Source organism: Anomaloglossus baeobatrachus, chromosome 8 (assembly GCF_048569485.1).
Source record: "Anomaloglossus baeobatrachus isolate aAnoBae1 chromosome 8, aAnoBae1.hap1, whole genome shotgun sequence".
Taxonomy (NCBI): domain Eukaryota; kingdom Metazoa; phylum Chordata; class Amphibia; order Anura; family Aromobatidae; genus Anomaloglossus; species Anomaloglossus baeobatrachus.
In genome coordinates, this window is record NC_134360.1 from 167,051,201 (window position 1) to 167,074,188 (window position 22,988).

The window sequence follows — 22,988 nt, forward strand, 5'->3', positions numbered from 1 at the left end:
AATAAACATTGTTTTTAGGAGTATTTTTTCTTTTTGGTTTTTCTATTGTCCTGTAGCCAATCCCAGCCTTGTGCAGGTATACAATTTTGTCCCTGGTGTCGTTAGACAGCTCTTTGGTCTTGATGGAGAGGTTGGAGTGTAATTGGTTGAGTGTGTGGACAGGTATTTTTATACAGGTAATAAGTTCAAAAAGGTGCAATTAATACAGTTAATGAGTGCAGAGTAGGAGGGATTTTTAAAGAAAAAATAACAGGTCTGTGAGAGCCAGAATTCTTGCTGTTTGGTAGGTGATCAAATACTTATTTCATGCAATAAAATGCAAATTAATTATTTAAAAAAAAATGTATTCTGTATGTCAGTTAATGTGTGCCTAGAATAAAAATTATAGACCTCTCCATTCTTTGTAGGTGAGAAAACTTGCAAACTTGCCAGTGTATCAAATACTTATTTTCCCCACTGTAGTAGATTTGTGTGTATTGCTGAGCTGAGTGTATAGGAAGCAGTGTTGCATGTGTGTTTTAATGTATATATAAGAGCTGAGTTTGTGTTTATTTTTTGTATCAGTGCTGTGTGTACACTATTACACTAAGTGAGGACATCATACTCTTTGGTGGGGTTTGTGGGGCCATCATACTGTGTAGTTGGCACCATGGGGGCGTTATACTTTGTATGGGCATCTTTCTGTATAGAGAGCATTGTGGGCACAATGAAAGCAGTACCATATTTTTGGTGAACACTAATTTGCTTCATTAGAAGGAAGTGGCTTAGCAAAAAATAGTTGCCATGGTGCGCTTTATAGTGTCCTTCTTTTTTATATTTTCCATTGGGAGGAATTTATATACCTCCATCTGCCATCTGTCAATTGGTAATTGGCTTCACACTACTTGTTCAGTCCAATCTTTTAATAGCCATGTTTTTTTACCCAGACCCTTTTTTGAAAATCCCTGTTACTCCCTTATCTGACTTCAAGGATGAGCCCTATTCCTGTGATATCTCCTTTCATTCTGATAAACTTTACATGTAAACTTCCAGGTCACTTCTCAGGACTTCAGTTCACCATGCTCCTGACTTGACCCTTTCATTGCCTCCCCTGGCTTTGAGCTCAGTACCGCTCACCCCTTGTTGGCTCCCTCCAGCCTGAGATTATCTTCATAGCCAAAGAGCTAAATCTTCATCAAAGAAAACACTACACAGCACATCAAATCATTTTCTTCTACTATAGGTCTATTTTGCAGAAATGTTCCCATACATACCTCATGCGAATTTACACAGTTTCTAAAGGCCCCGTCACACTAAGCAACATCGCTAGCAACATCGCTGGTAACGAACAACTTTTGTGACGTTGCTAGCGATGTTGCTGTGAAGCACAGATCGCTGTGTGTGACAGCGAGACAGCAACAACTAATGTGCAGTGAGCAGGAGCCGGCTTCTGCGGAGGCTGGTAACCAATGTAAACATCGGGTAACCAAGAAGCCCTGTCCTTGGTTACCCGATATTTACCTTTGATACCAGCCTCCTCCGCTCTCACTGCCTGTGCTGCCGGCTCCTGCTCTGTGCACATTTAGCTGCAGCACACATCAGGTAATTAACCCGATGTGTGCTGTAACTAGGAGAGCAAGGAGCCAGCGCTAAGCATTGTGCGCTGCTCCCTGCTCTGTGCACATTTAGCTGCAGCACACATCGGGTTAATTAACCTGATGTGTGCTGTAACTAGGAGACTGGGGGCTGGTCACTGGTTGGTGGTGAGCTCACCAGCAACTCGTGTAGCCACGCTCCAGCGATCCCTGCCAGGTCAGGTTGCTGGTGGGATCGCTGGAGCGTCGCAGTGTGACAGCTCACCAGCAACCTCCTAGCAACTTACCAGCGATCCCTATCGTTGTTGGGATCGCTGGTAAGTTGCTTAGTGTGACTGGACCTTTAGGCTCAGATCACACCTCCAAGGTTCTTGCCCATTGTCAATCTCTGCAATGTGCAAGCTGCTCATGGCCTCCAATTCAGCAATGTTCCCAATGTCCAATCCTATTACCAGCTTTAAGCTGACTGCAACTTCCCAGCTGGAATACTCTCCAGGCCAGTATATGGAATGTTCTATGGCTACGGCATGAATATCAGAAGTTGGAAATTCACCTTTAATTCACTAAAAAAGTAAAAAAAAATGGTTGCCTTTCTTGAAAGGTAACTGTCAGCAGATTTTTGCTACCTCATCTGAGAGTTAATAAGGAAAGACTGTCTGGAACACCAATATGTGTGAACTAGGTGCTAGCTTAAAAACACATAACTATAATAAAGTGAAAAAGCTGCACACTAAACACTATGTTATAAGGAATTATAGGAAAAGCATTACAGCTATAGGAATATAAGAACAATGAAAAATACTTTTGGCTAACTGGAAAAATGGAAAACATGAACAATGGAATTTGCATAACTGCTGAGAATATTTGAAATAAAAGAGATATTTAGCAAAAGTATTAATCAATGCAATTGTGCTCGGCTACCACAACAAGGTAATCTCTTATTATCTAGGAACCTAACCTTAGATTCCTCTCTATGTGTGATTAAAATCTGCAGGTCTGGGCATCTGAGATTAGCATGATATAAGCAAAGAGATCTTGAATCCAATAATGTATCACTTAGATTACTGGGTGCAGACGTTCTGACAAAATCAGAATTTTTGGATTTAGCCATGTAGTAAAGCTGGGAGCTGTCCCCTCCCACACCAGACTCTCAATATAGATTGTACATTGGCAGTTAGGTGTCAATCAGTGGAGGGGGCGGACTACCCTGCATCTGACAGTAAAGAAAAGTCTTAAGGTCCCTTTACACACTGAAACTTTCTAGCGATCCTACCAGCGATCCCAACCTGGCCGGGATCGCTACAAAGTCTCTGGTGAGCTGTCAAACAGGCAAACCTGGCCAACGACGCAACAGCGATCCGGACCTGCAGAACGACCTAGCTAGTCATTGGGGACGTTGTAAAGCAGCTTTTTGAAAGGGAAGTCGCTAACGAAGTCGCTGTAAAGTCCCCTTTACACACTGAGACTTTGCTGCACAGCGGGAAACAAAGGACCAAAGAATGGTCCTGATCGATTTGTAGCGATCACAACTTCACAGCAGGGGCCAGGTCGCTGATGTGTTTCACACACTGCAATGTCGCTGGGGAGGTCGCTATAACGTCACAAAACCGGTGACGTTACAGCAATGTCGTTTGCAATGTTGCAGTGTGTAAAGCCACCTTTACTGCTTAAACAAACATAGCAAATAAACAACAGATCTGACCTTGACAAGACAGGCATCCCTGAATTTTCTGTTAACTCTTGCAACATGTTGGCGTTAGCTTACATAGCAAAAACCTGCCGACAGATTCCCTTTGAGTGTACTAACACTACAAACTATGTGTACTAGTGTTGCGGGCGGGGGACAGACCACGGCAAGGGGAGCTGCTCGAGATGCTCGGATCTGGGTGGTTGCTGTGGCTCGAGTGGCAGCCGGACCTGGGCGCATGCAGCCGTCCGTCGCCCGCAAGTGAAAAAGGGGGTGGAAGTCTATATGGGGGAGTTTGTGTCAGTGACACCACCCATGGGTTGTGGTCATTGTTGGTGACACCGCTGCTGCCTTGGTATGGGGTGCCCGGGGCTGATGGAACGGTATCCCCTCCACGGGTAGGGGAGGTGTTGTCCCGGGGCCCAAGTGTTAGTGAGATAGAGTGATGAGGCACAGTCTGCGGGGATGGACCGGATGATACCGGTGTACTCACTGTTTTGAATAAAGTCACACAGAATCCAGATAGTAAACCAACTGCCGGTAACCTGTAACCTCCGGAGGGGTGTGCTCGGGTCCCTGAAGCACACCGGTGGACAGAACAAGGGCCCTTCCTCCTGCACTTTAGGTTGATGTCTTGTGTATTGACTAGTCCACATGAAATGGGGGAAGTCCACTCTCAGTGAATTTCTGTGGGAGCTGTGGCCCACGAGAACTGACCAGTGGGATTTTAGCAGGCACTTGCAGATGCCCTATCCCCCTCGTTAGGCTTCCATCTCGCTCTATCTGGGCTATTAGTGGGACAAGACTTGGAATCTTGTCCCCTGCTGGTTAAATGGAAAGGTGCTTGCAGCTGTTCTCGCCCTAGGGTCCAGGTACCCCGACTGTGCATGGCCTCCGGACCGGATTCCTGCTGTCGGCACCAGCGGGTTACAACCCGGCCCCGGTCCACTTAAGGTCTCCCGCGACCAGATCTCTCTCGCCTTTGGCCCTCCTCTGCCACCTAGTCAGCTCAAGTAGTCCGGTAGTCAAGGAGCTAAAACCCCCGACCACCACTTCACTATCCTCTCAGTTCCACTGTCTTCTCACAACTCCTTTGTTCCCTCCCCTTGACACCTCAGGACCCCTAGGTGGGCATCACCATCTGCCTGGCCCGCCCACTGGTGTGTCCCTATTGTCCTGGGGGGTGACTAGGCTTTTGTGGCTGGTGTATGTACCTGTGTGGGGTTGTGTTGGAGGGCCAAGGAGGAGAGAATCCTGCATCTGAAAGATGGATGCAGTCTCCTGTGACAACCTGATTTTGTCAGGGCATCACACTATATTACCTATTCAGAATTGGGAAGGCTTTGTATTGTTCTAAGATGAAAATGGACGTCTGCTTCATGTACGCTTTTGCCTTTTACTTCTGTTCAGGGGAATAGTTTGAATTTAAAGAATGTATGCCTGTAAATATCCAATTCAACAGAGCATGCCCCCTTTAGACCCTGAAACAGCAGAGGTTGCTGGAATTCTTGAACTCAGCAGCTTGCAGAACTATAGCAAAAACTGTGGAAAGAAAGCGCACATAGGGTTTTAACCGATAGAGATAGGTGCAGGGAATAGGACAGGTACTCACCTGCTTCAGTAGTGACGGGCACAACTCCTTGTGAGCACGGAATGAATGAATACAAAGGTGGTCAGCTGCAGCCCCGATAATGCAACAAGATAGGGGATGATCAAAAGAAATCGGGTTAAATGCTGCGCTAAAAACCACAATCCAAAGGTATATCGTGAATTCCTTTTCTTTATTTTCACAGGTCAACGCGTTTCAAAGGCATCTCCGCCTTCTTCATCAGGACAAAAGCCAGAAAGGAACAGCGTAACACATGCTGCATGCAAAGGATACATATATACAACTGAAGTAGCCACGTTTACAGAGATGACGTCAGCTGTGGTGACTAAGAGTCACATGGGGAGAGCAGGAACATATAGAAAAAAAGAGAAGAACAAAGAAAAAAAGGGAAAAGAAAAAAAGAGAAAAAGAGAAAAGAAAAAGAGAGAGAAAAAGGAACAAGAGCAAGGAGAAGAAGGAGAGGTCAAAAAGAAAAAAAATGAATAAAAAACTGGAGTATGAATAATTAATATTAATAAAAATGTAATAATGTGAAAAATTGCTATTTTTTTATTATTTATCAGTGTAAGCAATAATGAAAACACACATATAAGGGAAGTGTTGTTGTGAAAATGAAAAATCATGGTAGAACATTATAATCGTCCCTTATTCATTTTTTTTCTTTTTGACTTCTTCTCCTTGCTCTTGTTCCTTTTTCTCTCTCTTTTTCTTTTCTTTTTTTCTCTCTTTTTTTCTTTTCCTTTTTTTCTTTGTTCTTCTCTTTTTTCTATGTTCCTGCCCTCCCCATGTGACTCTTAGTCATCAGCCAGCTGATGTCATCTCTGTAAACGTATGGGGAGATAAGGTATGCACACCAGTGACTATGGAAGGGGAATACATGGAATAGCAGAAACTGCTGTGTGAATACTGACATGAAAAATTCAATAGCTATTTGTAAGAATGAAATGTGAAAAATGGAACCTGCATTACTGCCATGAATATATGAATAAAGAGAAATTTAGCTACTGAATTGATCAATGCAATAGAGCCCCAACACTACGCCAAAGTATTTCTCTACGTTGGGGTCCCTAGCTTGTGTGTGTCCTCTCATGCAGTTAAAAAACTTACCGTGTATGGGAGGCTGAGACCCAGGCTATATATACGATGTGGATTGGCAATAGGTGTGTATGGGGAGGGTTCACAAACGAAAAACTACTAACATTAAGGAATAACGTTTGGAACTCCATTCTATGTCTGAACTGGGTGCAAAAAACCTAAAAAACATCACTATGGGGAGATAAGGTATGCACACCAGTGACTATGGAAGGGGAATACATGGAATAGCAGAAACTGCTGTGTGAATACTGACATGAAAAATTCAATAGCTATTTGTAAGAATGAAATGTGAAAAATGGAACCTGCATTACTGCCATGAATATATGAATAAAGAGAAATTTAGCTACTGAATTGATCAATGCAATAGAGCCCCAACACTACGCCAAAGTATTTCTCTACGTTGGGGTCCCTAGCTTGTGTGTGTGTCCTCTCATGCAGTTAAAAAACTTACCGTGTATGGGAGGCTGAGACCCAGGCTATATATACGATGTGGATTGGCAATAGGTGTGTATGAGGAGGGTTCACAAACGAAAAACTACTAACATTAAGGAATAACGTTTGGAACTCCATTCTATGTCTGAACTGGGTGCAAAAAACCTAAAAAACATCACTATGGGGAGATAAGGTATGCACACCAGTGACTATGGAAGGGGAATACATGGAATAGCAGAAACTGCTGTGTGAATACTGACATGAAAAATTCAATAGCTATTTGTAAGAATGAAATGTGAAAAATGGAACCTGCATTACTGCCATGAATATATGACTAAAGAGAAATTTAGCTACTGAATTGATCAATGCAATAGAGCCCCAACACTACGCCAAAGTATTTCTCTACGTTGGGGTCCCTAGCTTGTGTGTGTCCTCTCATGCAGTTAAAGCACGTGCGCTTCTAATCGCTGCAGAAAATGTCCGTAGTGAAGCCGATTCCATGCGCTCTGCCTGCAGCTCCTCCCATAGACAGAGCAGGAGCTGCCTGCAAAGTGCACGGAAGAAGTGACATGTCACTTCTTAGAACGCAGCGCTTCGGCAGTAGCCGAAGCACTGCGCTCTAAAACGCCACGTGCGCACGGCCCCTGCACAATCTCCATAGACTGTGCAGGGGACGCAGGACGCATGCAGTTACGCTGCGCTACAAAGCGCAGCGTAACTGCATGTATTGACGCAACGTGCGCACATAGCCTTACGCTGTTCCTTTCTGGCTTTTGTCCTGATGAAGAAGGCGGAGATGCCTTTGAAACGTGTTGACCTGTGAAAATAAAGAAAAGGAATTCATGATATACCTTTGGATTGTGGTTTTTAGCGCAGCATTTAACCCGATTTCTTTTGATCATCCCCTATCAGCTTGCAGAACTGTAAATTGGGTACTGAATAGGAATGAGCTAAAATGCATTATGTCATTTAGGATTAACATGCGATAAGTAAAGCATATTTCTATTTTGATTATTTATATCAATATTTAAAAATAATGATGTTAAATATGAACCTATTTGCTTTCAGAAATTAAATACTTTATTAGGACCCTTAATATTTATTCGATTGGAAATTGAGAGATAGCTTGTCATTTGGTCAGGTTAGGATAAAAATATAATAATTTACTACTGCTAAAGGAAACTCAGAAGGAAATACAGCATGTGGATTAGTGGGTAAATCTGCCTTCACTTACTAAAATGTGTTAAATCCTCCTGCCAGCAAGTGAGATTACTTATTAATAACACTTTAGTCCCCTGTAAACCACAGCTCCACAGAGAGACAGGAGCCCTGGCCTTGCACATCTTGACAAGGAGAACACTGTCTAAATAATATCATCATTTTCAGAAGTAACGCTGAGGAGTTTGTCATTAAAACCAACAAAGCTTGGTATATTCCTCCAGGCCCCAGCAATACCCCAGGTTTTAAAAGCTAAATATACATATGCACATACATTGCTGCAGGGATCAATACTCTGAGATACAGCCCCGATTCCCCAGAATCAAATCCTACATGAAAGAGAAAGTTTTCTAAATTAGTAAAAATAAAAATCCCCTTAGTGCAGTGCAGAGAAATGTTAAAGATGATGCCTTTGGGTGTTTTTTTTTTCTTCGGTGTGTGTGTTTGGGTTCATATGATCATATAGGGCAAAGCTAAGCCAAAAATCTCATTAAAGCGATAAACAGTTTCAACGTTCATCGAAAAGTCAAGCAAAAAAAAAAAATAAAAAATTAGCAAACTTCACCTCTCCTCCACATGAAGTAGAAGCCTGATGTCATATTTCTTTATTGGGGAACTGAAATTGAGCCAAAAAGTAAAAAACACTAAAATCACTCATGAAAAAAAGGTTTTTTAATACATTCACACAAAATCATAAGTAAAACAAGATCATTACGTGGAAAGTCAAGAGTAGAATCTGTAAATTGCATTTCAAACATTTGAACTGGCGATTAATGATTTATTTATATATTTATTTAAAAAAAATAAATAAAAGCATGAAAGGTGCGTATAACAGGTATATACACAAGATATAAAAAGCAGCTAATTCTTAAAATTTTTGTATTTATATGTATGCAATAGATGGTACCATTTAGTTTTTTATTATGAGATTTCAGCTTTATTTTGTTTTATTCAATCTCATATGTCTAGCATTTATTAGACCCCTGTCAAGACCCAGATGAAGCATTTATAGACCCCCCTGTCATGACCCAGATGAAGCATTTATTAGACCCTTGTCATGCCCCAGAGGAAGAATTTATTAGACCCACTTTCATGCCCCAGATGAAGCATTTATTAGACCCCTGTCATGCCCCAGATGAAGCATTTATTAGACCCACTGTCATGCTCCAGTTGAAGCATTTATTAGACCCTTGTCATGCCACAGAGGAAGAATTGATTAGACCCACTTTCATGCCCCAGATGAAGCATTTATTAGACCCACTGTCATGCTCCAGATGAAGCATTTATTAGACCCCCTGTCATGCCCCAGATGAAGCATTTATTAGAACCCCTGTCATGCCCCAAATGAAGCATTTATTTGACCCACTGTCACGCCCTAGATGAAGCATTTACTAGAACTCCTGTCATGCCCCAGATGAAGCATTTATTAGACCTCTTGTCATGCCCCAGATGAAGCATTTATTAGACCCACTGTCATGTCCCAGATGAAGCATTTATTAGACCCTTGTCATGCCCCAGAGGAAGAATTTATTAGACCCACTTTCATGCCCCAGATGAAGCATTTATTAGACCCCTGTCATGCCCCAGATGAAGCATTTATAGACCCCCCTGTCATGACCCAGATGAAGCATTTATTAGACCCTTGTCATACCCCAGAGGAAGAATTTATTAGACCCACTTTCATGCCCCAGATGAAGCATTTATTAGACCCCTGTCATGCCCCAGATGAAGCATTTATTAGACCCACTGTCATGCCCCAGATGAAGCATTTATTAGACCCACTGTCATGCCACAGATGAAGCATTTTTTAGACCCACTGTCATGCCCCAGATGAATTATTTATTAGACCCCCTGTCATGGCCCAAATGAAGAATTTATTAGACACACTGTCATGCTCTAGGTGAAGCATTTATTAGACCCCCTGTCATGCCCCAGATGAAGCATTTATTAGGCCCCTGTCATGCCCCACATGAAGCATTTATTATACCCCTGTCTTGCCCAACAGGAAGCATTTATTAGAGCCACTGTCATGCCCCAGATGAAGCATTTATTAGAGCCACTGTCATGCCCCAGATAAAGCATTTATAAGACCCACTGTCATGCTCCAGATTAAGCATTTATTAGACCCCCTGTCATGCCCCAGATGAAGCATTTATTAGACCCCTGTCATGCCCCACATGAATCATTTATTGGACCCCTGTCATGACTCACAGGAAGCATTTATTAGAGCCACTGTCATGCCCCAGATGAAGTATTTATTAGACCCACTGTCATGCCACAGATGAAGCATTTTTTAGACCCACTGTCATGCCCCAGATGAAGTATTTATTAGACCCCCTGTCATGGCCCAAATGAAGTATTTATTAGACCCACTGTCATGCTCTAGATGAAGCATTTATTAGACCCCCTGTCATTCCCAGATGATGCATTTATTAGACTCCTGTCATGTCCCACATGAAGCATTTATTAGACCCCTGTCTTGCCCAACAGGAAGCATTTATAAGAGCCACTGTCATGCCCCAGATAAAGCATTTATGAGACCCACTCTTATGCCCCAGATGAAGCTGACAGGGTGAAACCCAAGGTTGGCCAGTTGCTATATATACTGTGCCACGTTTTTATTGATGAGCTATCTTTACCTAAATATTTGATGAAGTGCTGCTAATGGTTTTACGTAATGTGTCACAATTTTAAGCGAGTCCGTCATGTCCCTCAGCGGGGAAGTCTTTGTCTCTCAGAGTTGTATGATCTCCCATAGTGCAACTAATCCCAGCGCCCATGAAATACAGCGTGAAAACAGTGTAATATCGGACTTCTGATTCAAGTGGAGGAGAAGTGAATACAGTATTACACTTAGGATTGCTCTTTGTAACTTGAGTTCTCAGGAATGGTGAGCAGTGAGATGGTATATCACTAAGACGTGTTCTAGAAAGCCTTTGTGTGAACTTGTGCTTCTCGCCTCATACCTGCTCCATCTGCCATATATGTCTGATATTCCTTTGTGTCGCTGCCACTGTGCTGTTGGACAAAAATCACATTAGTAAGGAGCTACACAGAGAAGACGACGGAAAGGAAAGCACTCAAGATTCAACCGCCAAAGATTGTTAACAAATCTCAGCCTAAATGTCTGCGTAATACACATCTCTCCATACTTCAAACCTGATTTCCTTTGCTCTGTCAGGTATTTTTGAAATTTCTATTTTATCTCTCTTTTTTTTTTGGACTCTAGCATCTAAATGGAGAGAGACGGTGTCACACTGCGCAGTGTCCCAGCATGATCCACCGTAATGACCTGCCAGGAACGAAGGCAGCTATCTCTCACTCTGAAATGTCCTAGGGGAACCTCCTTCTGAATTCTCAAATAAGTCCTCTGGCAGCCAGACTCGCTCAATTTAAATATCCTTTCAAGCCATGGAAGAATTTCCTTCTGAAGATGAATCTTCATTTGTAGTTTTGTTTCTGACCCCTGACCTGAAAATAACAAGGTGTTTTGTAAACATTCTCCCACCCTCCGAAAAAGAGCAATGCAACTGGAGATCACAGAATTAGAATGTCACAGCTTGTTACAGACGGCTGATAGAGAGCTGCCGCAACCACAGACAATATATGGGCACATTATACAATACAGGACAAAGCACTCTATTATCTATCTATCTATTCTATCTATCTATCTATCTATCTATCTATCTATCTATCTATTCTATCTATTCTATCTATCTATTTTCTATCTATCCAATATCTATCTATTATCTATTCTATCTATCTATTATCTATCTTAGCTATCTATCTATTATTTACCTATCATCTATATATCTATTATTTACCTATCTATCATCTATCTATTTAGCTATCTCTATATCTATCATCTATCTATTATCTATCTATCTATTATTTACTAGTGGTGAGCGAGTACCAAAAAGCTCGGGTGCTCGAGGCTCGGGCCGAGCATCCCAAGATACTCGTGTACTCGGCCCGAGCACCGAGCCCAATGTTATCCTATGGGAGACCCAAGTATTTTTCTGAAATGACCCCTGGCAGCATGTAGAAACCCTAAAAATGTCACAAAAGTCTCAGAAGAGTGCTCAAATGACATGGCAACAGCATGGGGAAGACCCCTTGAAGCATTTATCACTCAAAAGTCACAGCTGTGAACAATTTTGTCCGAGTTTTACGCCATTTTTACGGACTCACCAGAAAACCTTCCAAAATGACACCAAAATGAATTTTCATGGCGGAAATGTTAAGGGCACATACCCAATAGTGAGATAGAGCTGGTGTATGTTACTTTTTGAGATTATTACATGAAAGATTTTACGTAAAAACATTGTGTGGCACTCCGATGTCCAAAACGCACGTTTTGTGCTTTTTACTAGCGATGCCGGTCATTTTTTTTTCCATTCTATCTCCCATCGGTCGGTCTCGCTCTGTCGGTCTCTCTCTGTCTTGTCTGTCCCCCTCTCACAATCTGTCGGTCATTCTCCCCCCTCTCTCTTACTTACCGTTCCCCGATCACTGCTGTGGCGCTGCACAGCTGTTCACTAAACTCCGGCGGCTTTTCCTCATTAAACAATCTCGTATTCCCTGCTTTCCTGCTTTTCGGCGCCTATGATTGGTTGTAGTGAGACACGCCCCCACGCTGAGTGACAGGTGTCTCACTGCACCCAATCACAGCAGCCGGTGGGCATGTCTATACTGTGCAGTGAAATAAAGAATTAAATAATTTAAAAAAACGGCGTGCGGTCCCCCCAATTTTAATACCAGTCAGATAAAGCCATATGGCTGAAGGCTGGTATTCTCAGGATGGGGAGCTCCACGTTATGGGGAGCCCCCCAGCCTAACAATATAAGTCAGCAGCCGCCCAGAATTGCCGCATACATTATATGCGACAGTTCTGGGACAGTACCCGGCTCTTCCCGATTTACCCTAGTGCGTTGGCAAATCGGGGTAATAAGGAGTTAATGGCAGCCCATAGCTGCCAATAAGTCCTAGATTAATCATGTCAGGCGTCTCCCCGAGATTCCTTCCATGATTAATCTGTAAATTACAGTTAAAAAACACACACACCCAAAAATTCCTTTATTAGAAATAAAAAACACTAACAAAGTCCCTCATCACCAATTTATTAACCCCGACAAACCCTCCATGTCCGGCGTAATCCACAGTCCTCCAGCGTCGCGTCCAGCTCTGCTGCATGCAGGTGACAGGAGCTGCAGAATACACCGTCGCTCCTGTCAGCTTCACACAGCAACTGAAGACAGCCACGCGATCAGCTGAGCTGTCACTGAGGTTACCTGGATCCAGCGGTGGATGCAGCGGTGGCCGTGGGTAACCTCAGTGACAGCTCAGCTGATCGCGCTACTCACCGCCACTCCGGTCAGCTCCACGCAGCAACTGAGGTGAGTATAGCGATCAGCTGAGCTGTCACTGAGGTTAATCGCGGCCACCGCTGGATCCAGCGGTGGCAGTGAGTTACCTGACTGACAGCAGCTGATCACACTACTCACCTCAGTTGCTGTGTGAAGCTGACAGGAGCGGCGGTGTATTCTGCAGCTCCTGTCACCTGCATGCAGCAGAGCTGGACGCGACGCTGGAGGTCCGTGGATTACGCCGGACATGGAGGGCTTTGTCGGTGTTAATAAATTGGTGATGAGGGACTTTGTTATTGTTTTTTATTTCTAATAAAGGATTTTTCGGGTGTGTGTGTTTTTTAACTGTAATTTACAGATTATTCATGGAAGGTTTCTCGGGGAGACGCCTGACATGATTAATCTAGGACTTATTGGCAGCTATGGGCTGCCATTAACTCCTTATTACCCCGATTTGCCAACGCACTAGGGTAAATCGGGAAGAGCCGGGTACTGTCCCAGAACTGTCGCATATAATGTATGCGGCAATTCTGGGCGGCTGCTGACTGATATTGTTAGGCTGGGGGGCTCCCCATAACGTGGGACTCCCCATCCTGAGAATATCAGCCTTCAGCTGTATGGCTTTATCTGGCTGGTATTAAAATTGGGGAGACCGCACGCCAGTTTTTTAAAATTATTTATTTATTTATTTTACTGCACAGTATAGACACGCCCACCGGCTGCTCTGATTGGGTGCAGTAAGACACCTGTCACTCAGCGTGGGGGCGTGTCTCACTGCAACCAATCATAGGTGCCTGTGGGCGGGGAAAGCAGGGAATATGAGATGGCTGTGTGCAGAGCACAGCGCGCCCGCCGGTATAAAGGCTCGGTCACGCTGTGCGGGCCGGCCAATCACTGCAATTCCACAACTAACAGGGCTGTGGTATTGCAGTGGTCTGCCAGCCAATCCCTGCATGAGGGCTGGCTCTCAAAAGAGCGCCAACATGCAGGGATGAAGACCACGAGTACAGCACGAGTATCGCGAAATTACTCGGTACCCGCCAAGTAGCCCGAGTACAGTGATACTCGTGCGAGTACCGAGTAGGGACAAGCATACTCGCTCATCACTATTATTTACCTATCTATCTCTATATCTATCTATTATATATCTATCTATTATTTAGTCAAAAGAAAAGAAAGCTAGGCACTGCAAGCCCAGGTGTGTACTCACTGATCTGTGGTTTTCACGTGGAACACGGACCTCCAGCCGATCTCCATGGTTCTCTGCCAACAGGTGAGAATCCAAAAAGAGCTTCAAAAAAGAAGGAATGGCGGCAACTCACTGGTACATATGAAATGGCAAATTTATTGCACAAACTGCGGCATAGTTACAGCAAACACGGGGAGGGGGGGAGTGCAGGAGCGCCGGACATGAGTTGCCGCCATTGCTTCTTTTTTGAAGCTCTATCTATTATTTACCTATCTATCTATCTATCTATCTATCACTTATCTATCTATCTATCATCTATATATCTATCTCTCGGTCTATTAATCTATCTATTCATCCATCCATTATCTATCTATCCGTCCATCAATCCATCTATCTATTAATCTATCCATCTATCTGTTAATCTAGCTAGCCATACATCCATTATCCATCCATCTATCTATCTATCTATCTATCTGTCTGTTATTCTACCAATCTATCTATTCATCCATCCATCCATCCATTCATCCATGCATTATCTGTGTATCTATCCATCCATCCATTATCTATCTATCCATTTATTATCTATCTATCCATCCATTATCTATCCATCCATCCATCCATCCATCCATTATCTATCTATCTATCCATCCATCATCTATTCATCCATCCATCCATCCATTATCTATCCATCGTCCATTATCTATCTATCCATCCATATCTATCTATCTGTTAATCTATCTATCTATCCATCCATCCATCCATTATCTCTCTATCTATCTATCCATCTATCCATCTATCTGTCCATCCATCCATTATCTATCTATCCATTTATTATCTATGCATCCATCCATCCATCCATCCATTGTCTATCTATCCATCCATTATCTATTCATCCATCCATCCATTATCTATCTATACATCCATTATCTATCCATCCATCCACTATCTATCTATCTATCTATCTATCTATCCATCCATCCATCTGTGCCGCCCCCGTGCCAGCAGCCGGGCTGCTCGGATCCGGATCTGTGGTGGCTCGAGGGGTGTCCGGACCCGGGGGTCGTGCGGCCACTCAAATGAAGGGGGTATTTACAGGGGACTGTGTTTAGAGTTCGTGACGCCACCCGTGGTATGTGGTAATTTGGAGTACCACAGCTGAAGTTGGGAGTACTCGGGGGTGATGGAATGGGGAAGCCAGGTGTTAGGACTCTCCACGGGTAGGGGGAATGCCTTGGGACTCGGTGATGGTGCTGGGGAGTGCCGTCAGGGGTGAAGGGGGTCACTTGTGTACTCACTCAGTCCATAAAGCTGACACCGACAACTGGATAAACCAAAGTTCTAGACACCGCTGCCGCTAAGGGGAGCTAGTTGGGTTCCCGTCCCCGATGGTATTGCCTGATGATCTGTGACCTTCCTCCTGGCACTAAGTTCAATTCTTTGTTGGTCCCTATAGTATGGAACTAGTCGGGTCCTGCTCCCCAGTGGAGCTAACTGAGGGAGCAAGCTCTCAGGGTTCACGCTTGGGATTTTCTGGACCATTTTAGTGGAAAGTCCTATCTTCTTCACTGCGCTAGTACCCCGATTTTGGAGCGGGTGGAGAGTGGATCTTGAAGGCTCCGTTCTCATCGGGTAAATTGTCAGGTTGCCTGAAGCTACTCCCTGACCTAGGGTCCACATACCCCGTCGTGCCCTGGTCCCAGCCCAGTGATGGTACAAGGTCGCCGGCTGTCCTTCTGGAAAGTTCCGTGCCCCTTGTCATAATCCCCTGTGACCGGGGGTCCAGCTCCTCTAGGCCCAGACCACCGTCTGGTACCTAGATGCTTCCAAGGAGCCCAGCTCCTAACCTCCTCTCTCCTTCTCTTCCAACACTTCACTCTCCTCTTCTACTCCTGACACTCCTGACCTCCCCTTAACCAACTCTCCAAGTGGGCGACCCTATTCCACTCAGGTCGTCCACTGGTGAGTATGGTGGGTGTGGTGCAGAGTGTATCTAGGATTTTATTAGCTGTTGTAGGCAACACGATGTAGTTGGGGATCCATAACCAAGGAGAGGTGGATATTGCACGGGAGGGCAGAGTGTACAATACCCTGAGTCACACAACCATCCATACATTATCTATCTATCTATCTATCTATCCGTCCATTATCTATCCATCCATCCATTATCTATCTATCCATTATCTAGTCATTTATCTATCCATCCATTATCTATCTATCTATCTATCTATCTATCTATCTATCTATTATTTATCTTTTTATCAGAAATACCCAAATACCCATAAAATATTCACTATTCACCTGTCTTTTCTTGCAACGAAAAATTATTTTAATGCTAATGCAAAAACACTCCCTGTGTGCCCAAAAAAGTATCAAAATAGATCACTCCATACACCCCAGGTTTCAAAGTTCAGTATGATTGCTGGCATCCACTCCCCTTATCTTTCCACACCAACTCATGGTGTTTTATTTTACAGCACCTACTACCCAATCTACCCAAACAATGCAAAAGCAGAGTATTTTATTATTAAATTCATATATTGTGTACCTTTTCCCCTCATTTGTGTCTTGCGCGGTTGCCTCCTGTGACTACTCCTTATCCCACGTCCAATAAGATTTAATGAATAAAATAGATAACACAACACCTAATAAATAATTCTTCCCACTGTGAAACACCTAAATCGTCAATGTTATGTCTTATTTATCTGTAAGGTCTGAATAGTGATGAGTTTGTGGTGAAAACATTCTATAAAAACATAAAAAAAAAGGCATCAGAAAATTTCAAGACATATTCGTTTAAATATACCATTCAGAAATGTGTATAAAATTGTGCCCGTCACTAAAAATTCTTTTGACAACAGTTAAGCCAATTGTAAAAATGGTCGGACATCATGGCACAGCTGTGAGGTTATGTTCACACAGAGTATTTTGAGGATTTTTTTAATATATCCAAAAACCTTCTCAAAAAAGGATGGAAAACTCTTCCTATTTATTTTTAGGGGAAATTGACTTTGTTCTTCGTTTGAGGAGTTTTTGAGCTTTTTTAAGAGTTCTAGAAAGATGCATGATGTGAAATAAGTGCCTATCACTCCTTTTAAAGCAGATTCTGAATGAATACTCTCCAAAGTAATCATTGTCAAGCCAAAAGGCGGCACAAACACTTTAGGAAAAAAAAAATATCTTTCAATGCTCTTTAAAACCCCTTCAAATCACTTCAAGAGTGTGTTCATACAAAGTTTTTTACAGGAATTTTTGGAAGAGAAACTGGCCAAAACCTACAAAAAGTTCCAAAACCATGAGTTTTGATTTGAGATTTGGGATATGTGCACATGACATCTTTTAGATACCGGTGACCTGCTGAGCTTCTGGACCACCATCAGGACATTACAACTTTGGATGGTGTATGGGGCCCAAAGAAGAAGAAATTACTTACTTTATAAAGCCCCAACCGGGCCCCCCTCTTCATCGGGCCCCAGTCACAACAGCAGCAAAGAGGCCTGGCAGTGTCACTTCAACCACTGCACGTGACTAAGATGCGATTGAAGCCTTTCTAGGTCGGACATCGCATGCAAATTAGCCATGTAGTGGGAAGCAAGATGAGCAGAGTAGAGCATGCAGGTGGCATGTCATCCCACATCCCAGTGGGATGAGGTCATCACTTCTCCACCTCATGAGCCCACTGCTGCAGGCACCGCGGAGGTGGCGAGGTCACTGCATCCAGCGGGGAAAGGTAGGCACTCCGTGAGCTGAAGATTTCCGGAAGTCAATAGCATAGCTACTGGAGGTGGTTGTTGCCCCAGGCCCATGACCTAGAAGGGCCAACCCAGAGCTAGTGCCACCCAGGGCCATGTTAAGATAACAGTTTGTTTTTTAAAACTCCATTTCCCTTTGCTGGGCTAAGTAGCAAATCCGGCAGTTTTTTTAAGGAGTGGAGGGGGGTTAATACATGAGTGCTGCAGAGGCAGGGAAGCTCTAATCTTCTCCTGGCCCAGATGGAGAAAATATCTGCACGTGCTGCAGAACCTGCAAAGACATCAAGTCCATGTGACTATGTGACCCATGCTGAAGGAGCCAGGAGATAAAGAAGAAGTTGTAGAATATTAGGGCAGATGTGACAGGTTATGAGGGAAGAGGAAGATATGGGGGGTGCAGGGTGTGACAGAGGGGTGCAGGTTTGACAGGGCCAGAGTCTGTCAGACAGGGGAAGAGTGTGATGGGGAAAAGTTTGACAGAAGGGGGGCAGAGTGTGACGGGGCACAGTGTGACAGGGGGGGGGCAGGGTGTGACAGAGGGGGCAGGCCGTGACAAAGGGGTGCAGGCTATGACAAAGGGGTGTGTGAAGCCCCACAGGTGTTGTGTCGGTGCATTACCTTCAGGGACTCCACTCGGCTGGATCCTGTCACAGGTAGGAGATCTTCTTCTTGTCGTGACGCCACTCTCAGTATTGCGGTCAGTGGGGACCGCCACTGCAGGTTGAGGGACGCCTGGGGCTGATGGTGAGTGCAGTTAGTTGGAATAGCCTCCTGAGAGTGAGGCAAGCCCCAGGGCCCTGTGTAGGTGCGTAGTACCACAAGGCGCAGAATGACTCAACACAGGCAGGATGTCTTTAAGGGTTTTTACTCACTTCAGGTGGCAGGGTGAGTAACCCGGGCGTAGCTGGGATGAACCAGGCGGGAACCAGGTATCCTTCAGGCTGACTTGTGAGGGTGACTACTAACTCGCCTTCCTTAGCCCTTGGTGGTTTGGGGTGACCCCGACTTTTAGTCCCTATGGGGGTCACCCAGGGAAGATGCTGAAGCCTCTCTCCCCTTCGTTTGCCGTGTGCTTGTCGCCTGGGCCAGGCCACTCCAGCTGCTTGCCTCCTGTGACCTATGGGCCCTAACTGTGGCTACGTGGCTGCGGCTTTTGTGGTGTTGTGGCGTGGGCTTTGGGAGCCCCACACCGGCAGGTTTAGCAAAAGAAAGCTGGATCTATCTCCGCTTCGGGATCTGCCGCCCGTTTGGGCCTGGTACTCTCCAGCAGTCTCCTTACTTCCCACTCCGTGCTCTTCTCTCTAGCTGAGATGGGTTTCGGGTAGCACTCCTAGTTGACCGTTCTCCCCCGTCGGTAGCCACTGCGCGGACGCTGTCAGACTACAGCAGCCCAGGGGAAGGGGTCAGCTCTCTTCGGAGCTCCCTGGACTCTGCTCTGAACCGGCTCACATCTGGGACCTTCACTGCTGCTCCTGTCTGAGCTTCACTTTCCTGCTGCTCACTCCTCCACACTCTGCTTCAGACTCCCAACTGTCTACTCCTCCTTCTCTTTTCCCTTTTGTGCCTGCCTACGCCACCTAGCAACCAGATTCTCTTACCACACCCCTTGAGAGGAGATGGAGGCTTTTGGCCCCCTCCACTATTCCAGTGGAGGTCAAGGCTTTGCCCCCTCCTGGGATCCCCAGGGGTCCTCTCATGGGTACATGTGTGAGACCTGATTACTATGCGCCTGTGTACCACACCCCGGTCAGCCTTCTGGATTACCTGTATTGTACTGTCCCAGCATGGGTGCAGTACTCAGTGGTGCCTGACCAGGTCAGGGGCGCCACATTCCCCCTTAGTTATCACCAGCACGTCCTCGGGCTGCAAGACAACATTTTAAAATGCATAAAACATTAAAACATGTAAAACATTTTTAAAAGCACCAGGTACCATACATCACCACCCTCCACCCACAAGTCCGTTAACCCACCCAAAACCCTCTCACGTTGGCCGCGCCTTCAGCCACTTCTGGCAGGATGTAGAGGCGGCTTTCATGGGCTGGTGGTTTCAGGGTATACCTGGCCTGGTGGATCCGCGCCTTCAGCCTCTTCTGGCAGGATGTAGAGGCGGCCTCCACAGTTGGTGCTGACCAGGTACCCTCTTTGTGGTGGAGAGCCAGGCCCCATAAACAGGCATGCTCTCTGGTCGCAGGCGAGCCAAGGCCCTATATACGGACGGGCTCCTCCTGGTTGCAGACGAGCCAAGCCCCTAAACAGGCTGACTCTGGTGGTGGTGGTGCCCTCTGGTGTAACTATTTACACTGCGAGAGTTTGTGGCTATAGCCAGTTCATAGCCTTAAGGTTTATTTCTCACAATAGTTTTTGTGGGCACATACTTGAACTTGAGAACGTTGCAAAACAAACTTTCCAACTGGTCAAAACTTGCTGTACTTTACTTGAACTTAGGCAGATTCCTCTTCACCAGGGCTTGGGCCTGTAGGGCTGCGGCACCTGTTGGTTTCTTGACCTTTTTCCTCATCTGTGGTTGTCTCTTCATTAGGTCTTTGGTCTTTTCTTTCTTTATGGCTGTCTTTCCTTTCTTCTTTGGGACATGGCACTACATCTAGGGCATACCAGCCTCTTTCTCCTTGATGCAGGGTAAACTGTACGGAGTCTCCCATTTTTAAGTTTCTGCCAGGGTGTCCTCTGGGCAGATGAGCTCTCACATCTCTCCTGTTGACGAAGATACCTTCTTTGATACCAGGTGCAACAATGAATCCGTATCCTGACTTTAGGCTAAAGTCCTCCACTACTCCTCTACAAAGGGGTCCTCTGACCTGGGCTTTGGACCTTCTCAGTAACCGTTTTTCTTGTAGGTCTCTGGCTGTGACTTCTCTCTGCTCTGGGGATGGCGGAGCAGGTGAAAACTGGGTTCTGCTGCGGCGCTGTGTCTTGCGGGCTGGATTCTGCGAGGTGCAGCTTACAAGCTCCCAGGTGAGGTTTTGGGGCAGATCTTCCTCAGCAGAAGGTGTCAGGTCTTCCTCGTCCCAGCGGGAATATGGCAACATCTCCGGCTCTGGGCATGGATCCACTGCTGGTATCTTCTGAGTCAGCTCCTCAGCTTCCTGGCCTCCTCTCCCCCTTAGTTCTTCTTGGCACCCCTTTGGTGGCGGTGCTGGGGATGAACTTCCTTCAACAGGCCCAGGCGGGGGACTCTTTGGCGTGGTTGCTACAGGGGTTGCTGGAATCCTCTTGGGGATATGCGGAGGGAGCATGTACTGGTCCACTAACCATTGTGGAAACTTGGCCTCCATGTCAGCCTTCAGCCGCCAGTATGCGGGGTCCTCTCCCAACGTGGGCTTTCCAGCAGGGACCTCTTTGGACTGGGGAGCGGTGTCTGCTCTGGCCTTGCAGGCCGGGGAAAATGGTGATGCAATCTCTTGGCGGGCCGCGCCCTGTATGGCGGCGGCCTGGTCTTGGCGGGCCGCGCCCTGTTTGGCGGCGGCCTGGTCTTGGCGGGCCGCGCCCTGTATGGCGGCGGCCTGGATCGGCGTCGCAGCTGCGATGGGATCCGTGCAGGCTGGGCTGGGCGTCGCTGCAGGGACCGGGTCTTGTTGGACCGAGCAGGGCATCGCTGCGGCGGCCGGGGCTTGGCGGGCCGAGCAGGGCATCGCTGCGGCGGCCGGGGCTTGGCGGGCCGAGCAGGGCATCGCTGCGGCGGCCGGGGCTTGGCGGGCCGAGCAGGGCATCGCTGCGGCGGCCGGGGCTTGGCGGGCCGAGCAGGGCATCGCTGCGGCGGCCGGGTCTTGGCGGGCCGAGCAGGGCATCGCTGCGGCGGCCGGGGCTTGGCGGGCCGAGCAGGGCATCGCTGCGGCGGCCTGGGCTTGGCGGGCCGCACCTGGCGTGGCTGCGGCCTGGCTCAGCGTCGCCGCGCCGGGCGCCTCTTCAGGGACCGCGGGCGTGGCAGCAGGGGTCGGGGCATCCGGGCCGGCAGGGGTAATACTGGACTCACCCATCGGTGGCAGCATCGGGGTCTGAGTCGTCGCCGTCCGGTCTGGCACTCGTCGTGCGGTTCCCCCTTCATAGGCCTGAACCGCGGCAGCCATCTCCAGAAGTTCCATGCGTTCTTCTCTGATCTGCTCCACGACCCGAGTCTCCAGTCGGTCGCAGAACTGGGCCAGCTCCCGATACCACCAGGCAGCGGAGCCCGGTTCTGGGTTTCTGCGGTCAGACGCCATTTCTTCTGCGCCCTCTTCTGCACGACTCTCCAGCTGTGGACTCGCCGTTGCCTCTAATAGCAAGCTGTTCAGTTTCTGCTCTGCCTCTTTCAGCAGCTCCTCTCCCAGCAGCAGGCTTGTGGCTTCCTTTCCTTCCCGCCGTCTCTCGACGCTTCCGCTCTCTTCACAAGCGAGGTCAGAACTCTGCAGGGGATCTCTGGGTAGCCACACCTCTTCGTGGGCGGTAACTTCTTCCAGCGCGGGCTGCTGTTGTTTTTCAGCGCGCTTTTCATGGTGGCAATATGGCGGCGCTTCCAATTTTTCAAGCGGACCGCCCAGGCACATGGTCACCTATCTGAACAGGTCTAGTCCTTATCCTGTTCGTGACGCCAGATGTGAAGCCCCACAGGTGTTGTGTCGGTGCATTACCTTCAGGGACTCCACTCGGCTGGATCCTGTCACAGGTAGGAGATCTTCTTCTTGTCGTGACGCCACTCTCAGTATTGCGGTCAGTGGGGACCGCCACTGCAGGTTGAGGGACGCCTGGGGCTGATGGTGAGTGCAGTTAGTTGGAATAGCCTCCTGAGAGTGAGGCAAGCCCCAGGGCCCTGTGTAGGTGCGTAGTACCACAAGGCGCAGAATGACTCAACACAGGCAGGATGTCTTTCAGGGTTTTTACTCACTTCAGGTGGCAGGGTGAGTAACCCGGGCGTAGCTGGGATGAACCAGGCGGGAACCAGGTATCCTTCAGGCTGACTTGTGAGGGTGACTACTAACTCGCCTTCCTTAGCCCTTGGTGGTTTGGGGTGACCCCGACTTTTAGTCCCTATGGGGGTCACCCAGGGAAGATGCTGAAGCCTCTCTCCCCTTC